This window comes from Rhinolophus sinicus, linkage group LG04 (assembly GCF_036562045.2).
Source record: "Rhinolophus sinicus isolate RSC01 linkage group LG04, ASM3656204v1, whole genome shotgun sequence".
Lineage (NCBI taxonomy): Eukaryota > Metazoa > Chordata > Mammalia > Chiroptera > Rhinolophidae > Rhinolophus > Rhinolophus sinicus.
This window is the reverse complement of record NC_133754.1, coordinates 90,947,944-90,968,483: the sequence shown is the minus strand read 5'-3', so window position 1 is coordinate 90,968,483 and position 20,540 is coordinate 90,947,944. Positions and strand designations below refer to the sequence as shown.

The window sequence follows — 20,540 nt, the reverse complement described above, 5'->3', positions numbered from 1 at the left end:
GCTTTCATTCTGCTAAGTGACTCTAATTTTTTTAAAAAAAGATTTATTTTCCCCCCTAGATCTTAATCTTCTCAGACTACTTTTGCCTGACTAAGGCTGTTGCCCACTAAAGGGTTTGAATCCATCAGATATTCACTTTTTGATCCAATTAAAAAAATAATTCTATAAACTTTCATCTAAAATTATGTTGTATGAAATATCATTAGAGAGAGATCATGAAAATTTCAAATTACCTTTTTTCATTATTCAGGAAAAAAATAGGTACTCTGACACATATTTCAAAAGATATAATAGTTTATCCCAAGGTAAAATTTTCAATAGATAACCAAAAAGTATTACCATCAGGGAAAAAGAGAAAAGATTTTCATTATTTTTTTTGTTTGTTTTTTCCTAAGGTTTTCTGGTCATTCTGTCCAGAAGCAGTGTCACTACCGGATATAGAGCGCTTGACAGATTTTACTAAAGAACATGAAGAAGGAATTTACCAGTCTTCATGGGTCTAGGGTAAGCTCCCTGATCCTAGCAAATTTACTTAAATTGAGAATGACCTTTGCCATCTATCCTTTTTTATGAAGATGCAGAAAGTTATTCAGTTGATCCCAACTGAAATAAAAGTTTTATCTTTTCATGAAACTGCTGATTAGCTTATGCTCACTGAGTTAATTTTATATTATTAGGTGAAAGTAGTCCAACAATTCACTAACTGATGAATTGAGGGGTCTTGGTTTCTCAGATTAGTAATCAAAACACTTCAGAAATGAAATTCTGCCTTTGCCAGTGAGGCTGACACTTAGCAATTCTTGTGTTTTAAAGACTAATACCTGGAAACAATATAGTCTGTAATTACTAACTGAGAAATAGTGAGTTCTTCCTTTCATCTGTAACAGACTCTGTTCATTTCTCATCTTCTGGACTTAATACCATCCCCTTAATTTTACTCTGTTTGATCTCTTAATCTTTTCATCACCTTAATTTTTAGCCTATACATGTGCCTTTGTATGCAAATGACTTTAACGGCATTATTTTCTTTCTATCATATTAAATTATAAATTCTGGGAAAATTGTCATATGAATCTCATTTGATTGCTCTGAGAATTAAATGAGTTAACGCCTAATAAAATGCTTAGCCCATGACTGGCACATCTTAAACATGGATAGAGTGTAAACTATTATGTGTAATAAACTCCTTGTGGGGAGGGTCTTTGTCTTTAAAACTTTATGTATGATAATTAGTACAGATCCATGCCATAACTCCCTAAATTTATTTCATCCCATAATTTCATAGGAATAATTTAAATTGTGAACATATACAATAATTTTCTCTTGGTACTTGCTTTCATGAAGTTTATCTTTGTTTCCCCTATGAAGGTTCTCGGAAATTAAGTGATACTTTTTAAAACCTTTTTCTTTATTGGTAGAAGGAGGGGCCACACATAAATAAATGTATCATCAGGGGAAATAAACCAACATCATGGCAAACTCAGTAATGAGTCATCTGGATATGTAGTAATACCTATAGCTCCATAAATTGGTTTCATTCAAAATCATAAATCATCTTTCTATACTTTAATAACTATTCAATCAAAAATAATAGACAAATGAAGTACAATTATAAATGCTTTGAGACTTTATATTAAAATAATGCTGACACTTTTTGTGTATTTTTGGTTAGATATTCTTTACCTAATCTCATCCTGGTCAGCATTTTCTCTTTCTTGTAATATATAGAGGTGTAAAATAAATAAAACTGACAGAACAAATATTTTGATAGAATGCAGCTTTACTCTTTTTCATCACTCATGCACTGTGTTAGAATAAAAAATACTTGAGGAAAGTAATATCATCTTTCAACCAACTATCTTTATTGCAGAAACCCATCACCTTAATTGGAGTCTTCAAAAATTGTTTAGGCCATAGATTCTTTTTTGGTTCACAGACAATATTTCACAGTGTTGCACTATACTAGATTCCCTAAGTCATTTTTTTTCATCCAGGTGTTATTTTTCTTTTCTCTAATTTTAGAATGGCCAAGTCATTCTTTTGATGGTGACTAACAGTCTACTTCAACATATTTTGTTTTCCCCTCACAAACAATTTCCTGTTTGAAGCAGCATCAGTCACCCTGGATATGAGTTCTTTGGTAAAAATTCCTGAAGAACCTGATTAGAGATTTTTTTAAACCATTTTATAGCAGTAGTAACTAACAGCTCCAAACTGGAGGGGGTGAGTAAAAATTGTAGTGATTTTAGAATGTGTTTGAACTTAAGAGACCATCAACTTAAAATGGTCTGCTAGAAACATATTTTGTTATATATGAAACACATGGTAACACAAACCAAAAATATATGAGATGTACAAGAAATAAGGAGAAAGAAATCCAACCAGCACTATAAAGCCATCAACATACCACAGAGGAGAGCAAGAGAACAAGAAAGGAATAGGAAAGAACTACAAAAACAATAAAATGGCAAGAACTATATATCTATTAGTAATTACTTTAATGTAAATGGACTAAATGCTCCAGAAAAAAGACATAGGGTGGCTAAATGGATAAAAGGAAAAAAACAAAACAAAGCAAAACAATAAAAAACAAGTCCTGTGCATATGCTACCTACAAGAGACTTACTAGAGATCGAAAACAAAAACAGATTGAAAGTAAAAGTACAGGGATGAAAAATATGTTTCATGCAAATGGAAACAAACAAACACTGGGGTAGCAATACTTATGTCAGACAAAATAAACGTTAACCATAGGCAAAGACTATAACCATAGGCAAAGAGGGGCATTTAATAAAGATAAAGGGATCAATCCAATAACAGTACACAACTTCAAAACATCTACACACACAATTTAGGAGCATGTAAATATGTTAAGCAAATATTGACAAACATAAAGGATGAGATCAATAGTGTTACAATAACAGTAGAAAATTTTAATACCCCATTGACATAAGTGGATAGATTATCCAGACACAAAATCGATAAGAAAAAAGTGGCTTAAATGACATATCATTCCAGATAGACATAAGTATTTTTAGAACATTTCACCCAAAAGCAGCAGAATATGTATTCTTTTCAACTGCACATGGAATATTTTCCAGGATAGACCACATTAGGCCACAAAACAAGTCTCAATAAATTTGTGAAGATTGAAATCATATCAAGCATCTTTTCTCATCAAAATAGTATGGGACTAGAAATCAATTACAAGAAGAAAACTGGAAAAACAGACAAACACTTGGAAGCTAAATAACATGCTACTAAACAATGAGTGAGTTAACAATCACACCAAGGAAGAAATCAAAAGGTATCTTGAGATAAATGAAAATGAAAACACAACAACCCCAAAAATCTATGGAACACAGACAACGCAGTTCTCATAGGGAAATTCATAACAATGCAGGCCTACTTCAAGAACAAGAAAAATCCCAAATAATTTAACATTACACTTAAAGGACATAGAAAAAAAGAACAAACAAAGCCCAAAGTGATTAGACAGAAGGAAATAATAAAATCAGACCAGAAATAAACAAAATAAAGACTAAAAAGAAATTAAAAGATCAATGAAACCAAGAGCTGGTTCTTTGAAAAGATATACAAATTGATAAACCTTTAGCCACACTCACCAAGTAAGAAACAGAGAAGGCCCACAATAAATAAAATCAAAAATGAAAGAGGAGAAGTGACAACAAGCAACACAGAAATACAAAGGTTTATAAGAAAATACTACAAACAATTATATGCCAACAATTGCACAACATGGAAGCAATGGATAAATTCTTACAAACATACAATATTCCAACACTGAATCAAGAAGAAACAAAAAATATAAACGGTCTGATAACTAACGAAATTGAATCAGTAACCGAAACTTCCCTCTGCAGCCAAGATATATCCCTCGTGTTTCTCAACTGCCACATGGAGGTTTGGGGTTAACCAGTTCCACATCTCCGCCCCCTCAGACCAGTGTCGATGTGGCTTCTTCTTTATATCCTTAGTTATAAAACTTGTATTCAGCCAGCCTTCAGCTGGTTCTCTAGCTTTAGTGTTCTATAACTTAGTTGTAATTTTAATTTGTTCATAGAAGGAAGCAGGCACAGGTCTTTATCTACTCTGCCATCTTAGATCTCCCCTGGGTTGCTTTTTGCATAATCAATCAAAAGTGCTATCAATCTAAATCAGTCATTAGGAAAACCTGAAAAATCAAATACAGCACTTTTTAGTCAAGAACATTGTTACTATATGATGCTGGTCTCAGAAAAATTTGCCAAGTTGAGAATCCATGATGACTGTGTATGGAGCTTTTGAAAAAGAGCTCTGATTGTAGAGGATGCAATAAAGCCCAAATTTGTCCCAAGGTAGAAATTATTGCTACTTTATAAAGACTTCACATTGTTGAAAATACAATACTAAATAATATTTAGTTGTCCACATGCATTCACTTAATAAACTTTTATTGTTGACTGCCAGTCATTTGAAAGTCTCTTCAAGACTATAGAGAGGGTGCAAATATCAACATTATCTATTTCTTTTCCCTTAATTTTACTCGTGGCAAATCAAAACACCATTGATCCTTGACATTCATCTACATACAGGCTTACTGTCCCCTTAGTTTCAGTCATTTGGAAATTATCATTTTCCTTTTATACTTCATACATTTGAGGTAATATTAATAATTAAATAATTTCTCTATACACTTCCACATGCTAGAAAGAGACATACTCATTCCATCCTAAATAGTGCTTTTCTCCCAGCCCCTCTTTTAAAGTTCTTTATGATGTTATCTCAGAAAACGCATGATATATTTATATTATAGCTTTAAAGAACCTCATTTACATCCCAGTCCCATTTTTCTGAGGCTGTGACTTATTTCCAAAATAGATACATGATATGTATTTTAGTCTCATCATCTAAATATGTACAAATCAACATTTAGCTTTGGGTACTCTGCTAGTGATGATTCAACTCTTGCAATCCATGGGAATAGCATGAGATTTAGATTTGAACAGATCTGGTTGAATTCCAACCCTATCACTAGCTAGACTTGGATCTCCAGGTAAGTTAATTAACTTCTCTGAGAGTTTCTCCATTTGTAAAATGGGAATAGGAAAAATTTTCTCATGAGATTATATGAATAATATATTTGAATGTTCAACAAATGTAGTTACCTATCCTTTATCTCTGATTTCATTTACAGTGGTTATTTCCAGAAGCAATCTCCTTGTTCCAGGGATACAATCTATTGTGCCTTGTAGCTCCTATGACTTTCAAAAAAATAAATAGTAATTGCATGAGTATAATAGCTACTAACATTGGTGACATAAATTTAAATCAACAGTAATTGCTCTTGACTATTCCATAATACCTAAGATCTTATTGCTCACTTTCATAACTGATTTTTTAATAGGTAACATTTGAGTAGGAATGGTTTCTTCCAGTTTCCAATTCTATAACCAGTTTGAATGATAGGTGAATTAATCAGAGAGGTCTGTCACCAGTAAAGCACCCTCTTATCCCCCCTTTTTAGAAATGAGCTAGAAGAAATATCTGGCTATTGTTATAACTATTTGAATGCATTAAGGTTTAGGGATTACTGGTTCAGCAACACCTGAATGCTGCTTTGAACTTGTGTGTAATAAAGATTAAGCATTTGATTTAGGCACAGAGACTGATCAAGGAGGACATTTCCACAGCTTTTCGACCCTGCCAGTCTGAGCTTTAGCATGGTTCCTGGTTCTTGATGCAAACTTTTGCTCTAGCATATCAGCCTCTTCTTGATTCTTTTGCTAATATATTCTGAAGGAATTTTATCCCTGTTAGTGTTCTTTGAGAAGATTTACTGATTTGCTCCATAATTCAGGGGTTTTGTTCCATACCTACTAACTTTATTAAGGTTCTCTTGGATGTGACATACAGAAATCAATTCAAGCAATCTTATGGAGGAGAACGAGCAGGAGGAGGAGAAAGGAAATTTATTTGAAGGAAACTGAAGTATCTCAAAGAAACAGGAAATGCTGAAAAACAAAGATTTGGGAAGGAAGAGGATCGGCGCTTCCCTAGGGGCCTAAGCACAGAAAAGGCAGATATTTTTGTCTCCAGAATATGGTCATTGACTAGACTTGGCTTCAGTGACTAGAAGTCTGCATACTCTGATCCATACTTCACTCTGGGAAGAAAGCACCTGTTTGATCCACTTTGAATCAGGTGTCTAACACCAGGCTGACCAATCACAAAACACAATTATAAGAGAATAAGGAATTATTGAATAGCCACCCTGAATAGAGAGGTATCTATTCTACCTATGTTTTGAAATCTATATTCTTTCTTTTTCTGCTGCTATTATACTATATGTTTTTTGTTATTTTCTCTTTTCTTCTCTCTTTCTGCCTTAGAACAACCCAGACATTGCCCTCTGGGTGAAACAGCTTTATTCTGAGCAATATAGTTTACAGTTTCTTCTTCTTGTGGATACAAAGGGTTAGTTATTTTCTCCTTTGTGTAGTGTTCCAGTGGAATATATATGAAGATGATATTTAGAAATTTGTTTATTGCAGGAATTTCGTTTTCTACTTTAAATATTTTCAATTGTGATGTAGAATGGAATACAGACTGGGGGTTGGGTGCTGCACCTAAAGCCTATTTTGTGCAAGAAAAACCTTTTTCATAATTTCCACTCTTTGCTGAGTTTATACTGACATCCATTTAACTCAAAGTAAAATTAGTTCTAAAATTAATGATGATTGTAATTCAAATAGATGGTTCAATTTCTATGGTTGAAAATAAGAGATATAGTTTCTATAATTATTTCACAGTCTTAAGCGTTGGGACTTTTGTGAGGTTCTTGGGCCTTAAGGTTGGATGTGACTGAGATAGACATAATTAATGTTTTAAGCATTAATCAAAGAATAAAAGAAAATACCATTAGTATTTGTATGAAATCCCAGTTTATGGAAACTAAGGCTCCCACACTTAACTAGAAGATGACCAAGTTTTCTTGGTTCTTATACGTAATCTGAGCCACAGCTAGCAGCTCTCCAATTCCTACATCGTGGAATCCATTGCTCTTGACATTCTTGATCACCATGCTCTGCTGCCCTTGGGACCTATATATTGCTGCTTGGGCTGCTTTCCATCCCTATGCCTCTGGCTACTGACACCAACATGCACCTTCCTTATACCATCAAGCCATTGACTTCTGATGCTGATCTCCTTCTTTCAATAGGAGAGCTCCTCTCACTTTTCATGAATAGCTCATTTTCCCTGTTTCCCTGAAAATAAGACCTAGCCGGACAGTCAGCTCTAATGTGTCTTTTGCAGCAAAAATTAATATAAGACCCGGTATTATATTATTTATATTACATTACATTATGTTATTATTATATTAAAGACCCAGTCATATTATAGTAAACTAAGACTGGATCTTATGTTAACTTTTCTTCCAAAAGACTCATTAGAGCTGATTGTCCGGCTAGGTCTTATTTTTGGGAAAATATGGTAGGTTGATTCTCAGAGAGCTGTTGACGCACTTGTGACACTTTATGTTTTCATTTCTACCACAGTCCTCTACTTCTCAGGCAACAAAGGTTCTTTGGAAAATGAAAAGAGATGGCCAAGTACAGTATTTTATTGTATCTGCAGGCATTGTTCCTGCCAATATTGATGCCTGTTTTCAGTCTGAATTGTCCTGCCAGACTTCTTGACTCATGCATTTTTGCCAGGTGCCCCATTGTCTTTTGTGTGTCTTATTCCTATAAAAATGTCTGTATCCCAATTATAGGCTAGTAGCAAGTATTTTCCTCATGAGATCCTTGAGCTTCATGGAAATTGAACAGTGCCCCAGGCCTTTTATCTCAGTCTCCTATACTTTCTGTGGCCAATAGAAGAATGAATGGAGGACCTCCAAGAGGATGATGTCCTTTTGCATCTGGCTTATTTCACTTAAGTTTTATCCATGTTGTAACATATGAGAAATTCATTTCTTTTAAAGGCTGAATCATATTCTTTTGTGTGTATATATATATATATATATATATATATATATATATATATATATATATATATATATATCAATCATATTTTGTTTATCCATTAATGGAGATTTAGCCTGTTTTTACCTCTTGGCTATTGTGAATGATGCTGCCATGAACATGGATGTACAAATATCTGCACCGATCTGAGTTCCACTGAAAAAAAGAAAACAAGTATATGAATATACATGTCTAAATCCATTAAATTTAGTAAGACATTATGTATCTATTTTATTTATAAATAGGTTCTATGAGTCTTTGTTTGTCTTGTTCACTTGTTGCTTCCACATATGAGTGAAGTCATATGGTTCTCGACATTTTCTGTTTTACTTATTTTGCTTAGCATGATAATCCCGAGATCCATCCATGTTGTCACAAATGGCAGTATTTCATCTTTTCTTATGGCCCAGTAATATTCCATTGTATCTATGTACCATTTCTTCTTTATCCCATCATATATCGAAGGGCACTTCAGTTGTTTCCTTGTCTTGGTCACCATGAATAATGCTGCAATGAACATAGGGGTACATATACTTTCATGGATAAATGTTTTCAGATTTACGGGGTACATACCCAGAAGGGAGATTGCTGGGTCATATGGTAATTTTATTCTTAATTTTTTGAGGAACCTCCAAACCATTTTCCATAGTGGCTGTGACAACAGTTTAGTGGTTATCAGAGGATAAGTGGGAAAAGGGGTAGTAGAAGAGGGAAAGGAGGTCAAATATATGGTAATGGAAGAAGAACTGACTCTGGGTGCTGAACACACAATGCAATATATAGATGATGTATTATAGAAATGTAAGCTTGAAACCTATATAAATTCACTAACAAATGTCACCCCAATAAATTAATAAAATACAATAAAAATAAGTTCTACTTGGGTTATTTAGATTAAGGAATTAAATCATCTATTAATATAGATTTATTCATTCATGTAGATTCATTAATTAAATCATTCAAATTAATCAGTGGGCAGGAATATAAATATAAATCATATAATGTTCTTGCACTTAATGTTCTTATAGCCCAGCTGAGGAGACTGGTTTCACTTTCTGTGGTTTTAGATTAACTAAAACCAAAGTGGTCCAAAATACTAATGGAAAACTGCCAAAATATACAATTCACAAATTTTAAATTGTGCAACGTTCCGAATAGCATGATGAAATCTGCCATCGCTCTGTCCTGCCCTGGTTGTGAATCATTCCTTTGTTCAGCATATCCACACTGTATGCTCCCTGCCATTAGCCACTTAGTAGCCATCTCAGCTACAAAAGAGAGAGAGAAAGAGAGATAGACAGACAAAGAGATCATATTCATTTAACTTTTATTATAGATTTTTATGATAGTTGTATTTTTATTACTTATTGTTCTTAAGCTTTTATTGTACCTATTTTATAAATTAAATTATATCATAAGTATGGATGTATGGGACCACTGAACTGAAAAATTTCGATACTTATTAAAATGCTAATCAACAGTATGCTATGGGAACACAGAGAATGGCACTTAAGAGATTTAAGAAGGCTTCCTAGGAGAGGTGATACTGGAACTGAGTCTAGAAACATAAGTAGAATAGTCTCTTTAGAGACTGGGCGAACAGAGAGGAAGTTGTCCTAGCTAAGAAGAAAAGTACTAAATATCACGAAGGCTGGGAGAGTAGAGCCAGGGAATGGTGAACAGTTAATAAGGCCATAGCGTGGTGTGAAAATTGAGAGACAGTCAGGGCTGAGATTGGAGATAGACAAATGTGAGCTAATATAAGACTTTATTCCTCTGTGTGCTAAGGAGTTAGATTTTATCCTAAAAGCAAACCTGACAATGCAGCTAATTCCCCTAAACTTTAAAATACATTTTGGTAAAGGAAATGTTTCTTGCATTAATTTGGATCTGGTCTTGTTTCCTGACACATCAGGCACAGCACTGCCACCTACTCAGGAACAAATTGTGCCAATACTTAATAACAACCCGCCCACATGGACTTTTAAAATCAGTATAATTATGAGAAATTAGAGGGCTTTCATATTAGCAATTAATTTGTTCACTGTTTTTATCATTGATAAATGAAGAACAAATACCAGATTACCTAAAGTGCCCCAAATTCTAAACAGAATTTCTAAATTAAAATGGTTTGAAAATTCTGTTTGTTCTGAGTCAGACCACAGCTATTTTGTAAAAGAGTTAGTGCTGCACACCTGCAGCTTATTTTCTGTTTGACAGACTCCACTTCCTAACTAAAGCATGTTTCTTTAAATCACAAGGTAAAACATTGATGGGCTGACAAAATTAATGGATGATATGGTAAACAGTGTTCAACAGTGCATCCATTTTGTTGGTCCCACTCTGTAAATTCAGGACCATTATATTTCAATGAGATTCCTATGACCCAAATATCAGCTGGAGACATGACTTGGAAATGAAGTAACAAATTTCTCCAGAAAGTAATCTATTTGCCAATATATAAGGGAGCACGGGAAGAGAGTCTTTGCGTTACTAATTAAATTTTCCCCACTAACCTATCTTGGTTAAAAAGCACTCTTCTGAAACTATAGATATCATTATTGTTACACATTTTATAACAAAATATTATCCCTAGACAAAATTATATATATATATATATAAAATATCAAATATATATGTATAAAGTAGATATGTATATATATATATATATATGTATATATATGTGTGTGTGTGTGTATATATATATATATATATATATATATATACACACATATATACACCAGGGTAGCCAAAAAATGTATACACGTTTTAAGAGATGTTATCTATGCTCTGACAGTAGTTCACTGTAATCAGAAGTGTCCGGACACTGATGGTAACCACTTTGACCACCTCTCGTAATTGCAGAAGTCAAATGTGACTTGTAGTCATCTTTTGTTATTGGTATATATTGAGGATTACAATATTAATACAGTTTTTTCCTTTTTTAAAATGTTTATACATTTTTAGTCACCCTCTGTATATATCAATCTCACCGTGCTACTGAAAAGTAACTATGGCAAAAGGAGACTGCCTGTCTAGCATGGAACATTCAGGAGGAGACATCCAACTAAATCCTGTTCTTTTTCTAAAGCAACAGTTATAGTTCATACTCCTAAGAAGTCTCTTCTACAATTTGAAGGGACCTACAATGAAAATTATAACATCTGAGAATAATAACATTAAAAACTCAATCCATATCTAAAAAGCTGCCAGGTTGGATACTTAAGATGACTGAATCACAAATATTTTGATGTTTAGATGATGACAATCTTAGAGAATTTACAAAAAAAACCTTATTTCAGAACAGCAAAAGCAATGATACAGTGCTACAGGTAAAAATAAGCACACTGCCATATACAGAACATATACAAATACTTTAATGTCCATCTGGCTTGTAACTTCTTACAAATGTGTGTGCTGTAGGCTAATTTCTTTGTAGTGTATATGTTTCCTTGCTAAGAAAGCCTAGGAACAGAGCTACAGGGAGAAAATTACACACAAGTATCTTGAAGAAACAACTTGGTACATTAAATGGATTTTCCTCTATACTTTGAGGGAATAGTTAATCTCTTTAAAACATGACTGTCAAACCCAGCAGAATGTAAACACCATAAGAACTAGATTTTTGTCATCTTCACATGCAGAATCCTCATCACCTAGAATTAAGCTTGATACACAATAAATGCTCAAAAAATTTTCACTAACTGCATAAATAGCATACAAAATTTGAACAAACAGGTTTTATGATCTATTTGAAGTTCTTCAATAAAATGCCAGTGTTCCCTAGCCAAAGACCACCAGAAAAACACGTGAGATTGAATGAGTTGGGTTGACTGCTAATTGAAATGACAGAGAATACAGATCATGGTGAATTGTGGGATATCATGGTAAGAGAGTATTAAGGACTCAGTATAGGACCTGGGCTTTGGTTTTGCAGCTTTATGGAGTATTTAAGGAAGCAGAGCTTTACTCTGGATCAGGCATTGTCAGGAAGCAGGGATAATTCCATAATTGTATATCTCAATAGAATGAAACTAAAGGTGCATTTACTAAAGAAGGAGTGGTCACTCATATTAGCCAAGGTGGGAGAAATTTTGTGGTTTGGGGAATTTGTTTCTTATGTGCTCAGACATAATTACAGAGTGGTTTTATTTTTGTCTTGACTTATGATGGTCGTAGAGTGGGCTTCTCTCATGTTGGTGTTCTGAAAATTGTTTATGTGTACAAGAATACCGGGGGCCAGCTAAGGGAGCCAGGCCAGCTCCTCACAACACCACGATGCGACTGACAGTGCTCGGAAAGTTCGGAGGGCCAGTTTAGTCTTTCTCAAAATTAACCTAGTATTTAGTCTTTCAATTTTTACTTTCATCCTTAAAGTGTTTTCAACAGCTAACTAAATGCAATAATTTCAAAAGTATATGCCAACCTCAAGGCACACTTTGCAGATAACTGCCTAAAATTTTGAAATGGAAACATGTCTCAAAGGATAAGCACTAAACATTTTAGTGGTTATTTATGTAATTATATAAGATAATATAATGGGATTATGAGATTTTTACCTTCTTTTTCTGAGGTTTTTATCTATTCTCTAATAAAAATGTTTTTAAGTGTGTGAAATGCTTTGAGAAAGCTGTTAAGTGTTCAATATAGAATAATATTTTAATTAAATTTATTGGGATGACAATGGTTAGTAAAATTACATAGGTTTAAGGTGTAAATTCTGTAATACATCATCTATATATCACATTGTGTGCTCACCACCCAGAGTCAGTTCTTTGTTATGAATGGTTCCATGACAATGATTAATAAACAGTGAGTTTTTTCAGTATATGAACAATTTGAGATGAAAAACAGCTAAAATGAATGCAAGACCAATTTTCCCAAGCCCGCTCCCTATGAGACAAGGTGTTTCAATGTAAGTGTAGGTGATTGGAACCCCTGCAGATATATGGTTTTAAGTAGTAATAACTGAAAACGATTAAGTTGGAGCTGAGCAGTTTGGTGGAGAAAGGAAAAAGAAAACTTCAAGATTTATAACGCAAGATCAAAGCCCCTCAGGCTTTCTGCTCAGGCTTTCTGCAGGTTTTCACAGGCTTTTGTTTCAAACTATATTTTTAGGGCTTATGTTCCAGACCCCATTCATTCTTAGAGCCTTTTAAATGGCGACTGGAGTGATTTAAAAGAGCTGAACTTTGTCCTCAAATGTAAGAACAAGGAAAGCAAGGCAGCAGGGAAGTGTACTCATAATGGGTGTTCATAACAGTCTGCTTCAATATCTGATTAGCAACATGATGCTTCCAAATTAGCTGCTCTCTTGTTTCTGTCAGTGGGAGCACTGATAATGCTAAACTATGAGGCCATAAACGATTATGTACTGAAACAAATAAACTTAGAATTAAAAGCTAAAGGTAAATCTGGAATGGTCTCTCATTTATTTATTGATTCAACAAATATTTACCAAGTGCCTACTATGCACCAGGCATCATGCTAGTTGCTAGAGACACAAAGCTGGGGATAAGTTTTGGTCATAAGTACCTATGCATTTAGGGTGGGGTAAAGAGGGTGGGAGTGGGGGCAATTTCACATGCTATGTGCATCAATTTCCTATTTACCACAAATTTAGTGCCTCAAAATAATGCAAATGTATTCTCTAACAGTTCTGAAAAAATCCGAAATGGGTCACACTGAACTAAAATCGAGGTGTAAGCAGGGCTGCATCTCTTCTGGAGGGTCTATGAGTGAAGCAGTTTACTTGTCTTTTCCGGCCTCCTGAAGTAGTCTACATTCCTGGCCAGTGACAGCCAGCTGAGTCTTTTTCACATGGTATTACTCAAACACATTCTTCTGCCTCCCTCTTCCATCTTTTAAGGACCCTTGTAATTACTTTGGGCCCACCTGGATAATCCAGGAAACTTTCCCTATTTTCAGTAAACTAATTAGTAATCTTAATTCTATCCGCAATTTAATTAGTTCTTGCCATGTCACAGAACATATTCACAGTCTCCAGGGATTAGGACGTGGACATCTTGGGAAGCTATTATTCTGCCTTTCACACTCTCCAGAGGCGTAGGATGAATGATGTGCATTCAGAACACATCTTCCTGGAATAATTTGGGCATGGTTGTTCAGACCGCCATGTTTTTTGTTCAAGATACTACTCATTATGTCTAAAATATGTGGCTGAGATAGCTAAATTTAGATAATCTATTAAAAAAAAATAATGTCCTAAGTTTATGTTTCTTTTAATATTTTAGATTATTTTCCAAAATCCTTCTTTCATTTATGAAATATTTTTCTAAGTTCTGGGGAAAATGTTATCCTTCATTTGGGCAGTAATATTTTCTTCCATGATCACTTTATTTCAAAAATTATTTGTTTTAAATTATTATTATTATTATTATTATTATTATTATTATTATTTTGGCCACCCTCTTATTCTACTGCAAACTATATAATCATATATATATATATATGATAACAAACCAAAGACAAATTCGCCCAGACATAGACTGGGAGACTTGTTTTTCATATTGAATACAGGACATTTAATGTTTCTTCATAGTTTAATCTTCTCAAGGGCAAAGACTGAGTTTTGTGATTATTTTTTTCATTCTCTACACACAACACAATGCCAGGCATATACTGTATTCTCAAAAATGCTGACTGTATAAATGACTGGACAATATAACCCAATTTCCTGGACTGTTAAGTACCTAGAGATGTGATTTCAAAAGTTAAGGTTTTGAGGTTCTTGATTTAAAATGCAATAGCCTGAAGAACAATCAGAAAACAGAAAAATAATAAACCTGTTATTCTATACCTCAGTGCTGTGGCAGGTTCCTTAAATGGTAGTATCTGTCAAACCAGTTTCCTGTGATTCCTGGAAAGAATGGTGTGTGTGTTTGGCGGGGGGTGATGGGGTGGAAAGAGAGGAAATCAGATATTATTCCTGAGACGTGTCATCAACTCCTCTCATTTCTTAAGATCCACATGCACTTTTTGTTTTCCCAGACTTGTGTATCGGTGACTAAATGTCCCCACTGAAACTAGATGTCAAGAGCCCCTTTCATTTCTTGGCCACCACCTGCCCTACTCCCCTGTCTTCCCCTCTTCGAGCCTCTGCACATCCAGAAGTTATTAGTGCTTCCAGCACACTTTAGCCATGCCACCTGTGCTTGCTGTCTCTTGGATTGCTTCCCACCACTGTATTCTGGAATTAAGCTGTGGGAATGACCTCCTGACCCTCTACTGCCTGGCAGTGACCTTCCCTGTTCTTTCCATGTTTCTTAATATTCAGAATCCATATAAATCTAACTCTAGGTATATCATGATCCTGGAGATATATATATATATATATCTGCAGCCTGCCCACTCCTCACCACCTCCATGCTACGACCTTGGTCAAAGCCATACCATTTACCACTTAGATAACTGTAATAGCCTCACATTTTCCCTCTGCTCCCTGTGATGTGTTCTGAGTGGAGCAGCCAGAACTATTCTTTCACATGAAAGACAGTGATGTGACCCTGCAATGGGCTTCTCATTTCCTTTAGAGTAAATCCTTATAGGAGCCTACAGGGACCTACCTCACTTGGTCCTATTACTGTTCTGATCTCTCTTTGAAATAGTCTAAGAGCTCCTAGAAGTCATGTTTATTTTATATTGCCAGCATTTTGCACAATGACTGGTCTACAGTACTCAACAACTTTTCTTTAAACATTGAATACATACCCAGATTCCCAGTGAAGATCTAAAGCCACCAATGGTCTTCCTCCACCATTCCCTCTCTCTGACAGCAGACATTCTGAACTGGAAAGAATTGGGCTCAATAACAATATCACAACTCACAACCTCATGCAATAGCCACCCAGGTCCAGAAATCAAGCCCTGAATCTGGCAGTGACCATGTACTTAACTGCCAGGCATTTGACTTCATAGTATACTTACTTCTATTTTAACATTTCAATTTCAGCTAAAATTATCTTTCAAATATGAATTCCTTTTGATTAATAGTCAAATTCTTCTTTGTGACTCCACAACATCAGTGACTAACACATTTCTAGCTAAAAATATTAATATATTTTCACTTGGTATTTAGTTAAAAACATTAATGTAATAAGTTACATTTATTACTGTAAATGTAATAGTCTCTCAGAGCAATTGGCTGTATTTTAATTACAGAAACGCCATAAGCTCAATGGAATGGAAATTCACAATTTACTAGAAATTACCATACCAAAAACACTTTTCAGAAGTTATTTTGTGAAATTACTTGAGACTGTACATTGTGAAAGAATTACACGGTAGCAATTCTCTAAAGAGTTTAAAGTGTTTTCACATGTTGATTCACTCTCCTGCATTTTAAAGAGTTTGAAAATATTTGAAAATTAAATTATGCAGGGTAAAGGTATTGTCACAGTGGATGTATTGATCACTTTTTACATTAGTAACAGACATTTTAAATTCTTGACTATTTTAAGTTTTGAAAATTAGACAATTTTCTCCTTTGTCTTTAAAAAATCCTTTTTCCTTAAATTTTATATAAAAGATATAACAAGCTCCCAAAACATTTTAACAGCTTTATTGTGATATAATTTACATGCCATAAAATTTAACTGTTGAAAGTGTATGACTTTTAGTATATTCACAGTTATACAACCACCACCACCACTAGTTTTAGAATATTTTCATCCTCTCCCCACCCCCAGGAAAACTCTGGAACACAGTAGCACTGATTTGCTCTCAATGTTCCCAGCCCTACATAACTCTTAATCTACTATTTCTCTCTATAAATTTGTCTATTTTGGACATTTCACATAAATGAAAGCATAAAATATGTTGACTTTTGTGACTGGCATCTTTCACTTAGTATAATGTTTTCAAGGTTCATCAATGTTCTTACATATATCAGTAATGCTTTCATTTTTATTGCCAAATAATATCCAATGTATGGATACACCACATTTTGTTTAGCTATGCATCAGTTAATGGACATTTTGGTTGTTTCCATACTTTGGCTATTATAAAAAATGCTGCTGTGAACATTCCTGTATAAGTTTTTTGTCTGGTATGTTTACATTCTCTTAAGTGTATTACCTAGGAGGGAAATTGCTGGGCCATATGATAACTCTATGTTTAACTCTATGAACCACTAGTCTGTTTTCCAAAGTGGCTACACTATTTTGCATTCCCACCAGCAATGTATCATGGTTCCAATTTATCCAAATCCTTGTCAGCACTTGTAATTCGCTGTCTTTTTGTTTATAACCACCCTAATCACTGTGAAATTGTAAGTCGTGATTTTGATTTGCATTTCCTTAATAATTAATAATATTGAGCATATTTCCATGTGTTTATTGTTCATTTGTAAATCTTCTTTGGAGAAATGTCTATTCAGATCCTACACATACTTTTTAGTTGAATGATTTGTTCTATTATTATAGAGTTGTAGGAGTTCTTTATATATTCTAGGTACAAGCCTAGATACAAATCAGATATACAATTTGCAAATAATTTTTCCTATTCTGTATGTTGTCTTTTTCCTTCTCAATAGAGTCATTTGAAGCAGAAAATCTTTTAATTTTAATGAAATCTAATTTATCGATTTTTTTCTTTGTTGCTTATGCTTTTGGTGTCATATCTTACCCAACAATATTTACACCTAAATATTGTTGCATGAGTTTTATAATTTCAGGTCTTTTACATCTATAATACATTTTGAGTTAATTTATTTTTGTGTGTAGGATGTGGGGGAGGTGATGTACTTTTTTTTTTTTTTTTTTGCATGTAGAAATCCAGTTGTCCTAACAATGTTTGGTGAAAAATGATTCTTTTCCCCATTTAATTGTTTTGTCACCCTTGTCAAAAATTAATTGACCCTTGTTACTTTGTTTATTTGGGACAAGACAAACAAATAAAGAAACAAAAACTCATAGACACAGACAATAGTTCAGTGGTTACTAAAGGGTATGGAGAGAGGGAGGGATAATAAAAGAGGGTAAAGGGGGTCAAATATATGGTGACGGAAGGAGAACTGACTCTGGGTGGTGCACTTGAAACCTATCTAATTCTACTAACCATTGTCACCCCAATAAATTTTAATTAAAAAATATTAATTGACCACAATTATAAAGGACTATTTTCTGGGCTTTTCATTCTATTCCACAATCTGTTTATCCTTATGCCACACTGAGCCACACTGTCTTGAGTACTGTAGGTTTTCAGTAAGTTTTGAAATTGGGACATGTGTGTCCTCCAACTTTGTTCTCTTTTTTAAAGAGTGTTTTGGCTATTCTATGTTCCTTGTATTTCTTTTTGGTTTTCTCCAAACAATTTAAATTATTTCATACACAACAAGTACTGTATTTGAATATCTATCATTCAACAAAAGTCTCTTGGTAGTTAAATTTTATTTGAACAGAGTACCTAGATCGATGTCTGTCTTCAGTGGAAAACACAGAGTCAGACCTGCTGGGATTTACATGAAAGTTTCCAAGGAGTCAAGATTGATTCTTGGATAACTAATCTATCCCCTATTAATTATATTAAACGTCTTTCATACTTTATTGTTCCCCACTAAGCTATTACTTTATCAAACAGAAAATGTGCCTGTCACACATGCTGTGCTTTTTCAGAGTGCAAGTTCTCTTCAAAGAAACTCTATATCAGTTCCTTATGTCACTTTATTATTTTCTTGTACTTTATATTTAACTAGTCAATCATTTGCTAAACCTAGTTACATATCCTATAAAGACTGGACACTACCTGATTCTTTTGTATATTTCTCATATTGGCTAACTCTAAAAAAAATTGTCAATTTTTAAAAGTATATGTTGGCTTTTAAATTATTTCTAAAGGAAATGGAAATTTGTATGGGGAACTCTAGGACATCTTACTTGTACAATGCAAATACTTCTTCTGATTAGTATTATGATAATTTACTATCTCTAAATAGTTATAAAGATTGCTGATACAGCTGAAGAGAATAATTTACCCTGTATTATACAAATATATCATTAAATTCATGATTCTGCATATTTCAAAAGAATGAAAACTACAACATGCTGTGTATTTATTTGTTGGTTCAGTTAATTGGAGGTAAAATACTCTGGAAAACACTTATCTAAGAGATAAATTAATACGCTATTTAAAAATGTCCTGTTATTTTTCAAAGCATCGACATATAAGATGAAATTGCTGTCTACAAGCAAGAAAATATAGTAATTGTTTGAAATACATAATCAAAGGAGTTTGTTTCTTCCTATTTTCGGAGTTTCTTTTATTAACACTCTGTGCTGATGACTCTGGGTTTCTTTGGTTTGTATGAATTCCTAAAAAAATATTATATATATATATATATATATATATATATATATATATATATATATATATATATATATATATATAATTCTTTTTTCTAGCTCTTTCAAAAAATTTCTTCCTGACTTTCAATGAAGTAAATATTCACTGATTACTTATAACAGTTCTTCATAGCTTTAATGTTTATATCAGTAACCAAGTTGTTTTATTAAGATGGAGATTCTGATTCAATATGTCTGGAGTGAGGCCTGAAATTCTGCATTTCTAATAATTCTGCATCTCCCAGGTGATGCCTAGATGGCAGGTAGTAAGGACTTAGAGGATCAGTGACTTACATTTCATGACAAGGCATGCATATCTTGGAAAGGCGCTACAACTTTTATAATATATTACCTCTGTTAAACAGTTCCCATGTGTTCTTCCATAGGTAAATTATGCATGCAAAATATTTATAAAATGTTAAATACAAAGAGTAGCATCTGATAATATTCTGCAACTTGTTTTTTTTCTATTTAATATATTTTAGAGAATGTTTGATAATTTTTGTCTTCCAATCTCCTTCTAAATCATTGGTACTTATATAAGAAAACTACTAAGTTTGTGTATGAATAATGCACCCAGATAACCCATTGGATTCTGCTACTCTTCATAATATTTTACAGTAAATTTTCTAGAATTTTTAATTGTATTATATATTTTGTTTACTTCATTAGCTTGGTATCTCTGTTTTTATTTATTTAAACACATTTTTAATTTTGCAGTTACAGTTGACTTACAATCTTATATTAGTTTCAGGTGTACAATATAGTGATCAGCCATTTATATAACTTATGAAGTGATCACTACATTAAGTCTGCTACCCATCTAACACCATACATAGTTATTATAATATTATTGACTAGATTCTCTTTGCTGTGCTTTACCTCCCCATGACTATTTTTGTAACTGCCAATTTGTATATTTTGATGCCTTCACCTTTTTCACCCATCCATCCAACCCAACTCCCATCTGGCAACTATCAATTTGTTCTCTGTTATCTATGAGTCTGTTTCTGTTTTATTTATTCACTTATCTTGTTTTTCACATTCCATGTATAAGTGAAATCATATAGTAGTTGTCTTTCTCTGTCTGACTTATTTCACTTAGCATACCTTGTAGTTCATCTATGTTGTTGCAAATAGCAAGATTTCATTA

General features: G+C 33.6%; 1 long non-coding RNA gene across 1 annotated transcript in view; it reads left to right on the top strand.

The window, feature by feature from the left end:
- Positions 1-20,540, top strand: part of LOC141571308 (uncharacterized) — a 142,044-nt gene that overhangs the window by 22,205 nt on the left and 99,299 nt on the right. Inside the window, exon 2 of the long non-coding RNA XR_012496071.1 lies at positions 396-504. This is a non-coding gene — a long non-coding RNA (uncharacterized LOC141571308). The remainder of the gene's footprint in view (positions 1-395; positions 505-20,540) is intronic.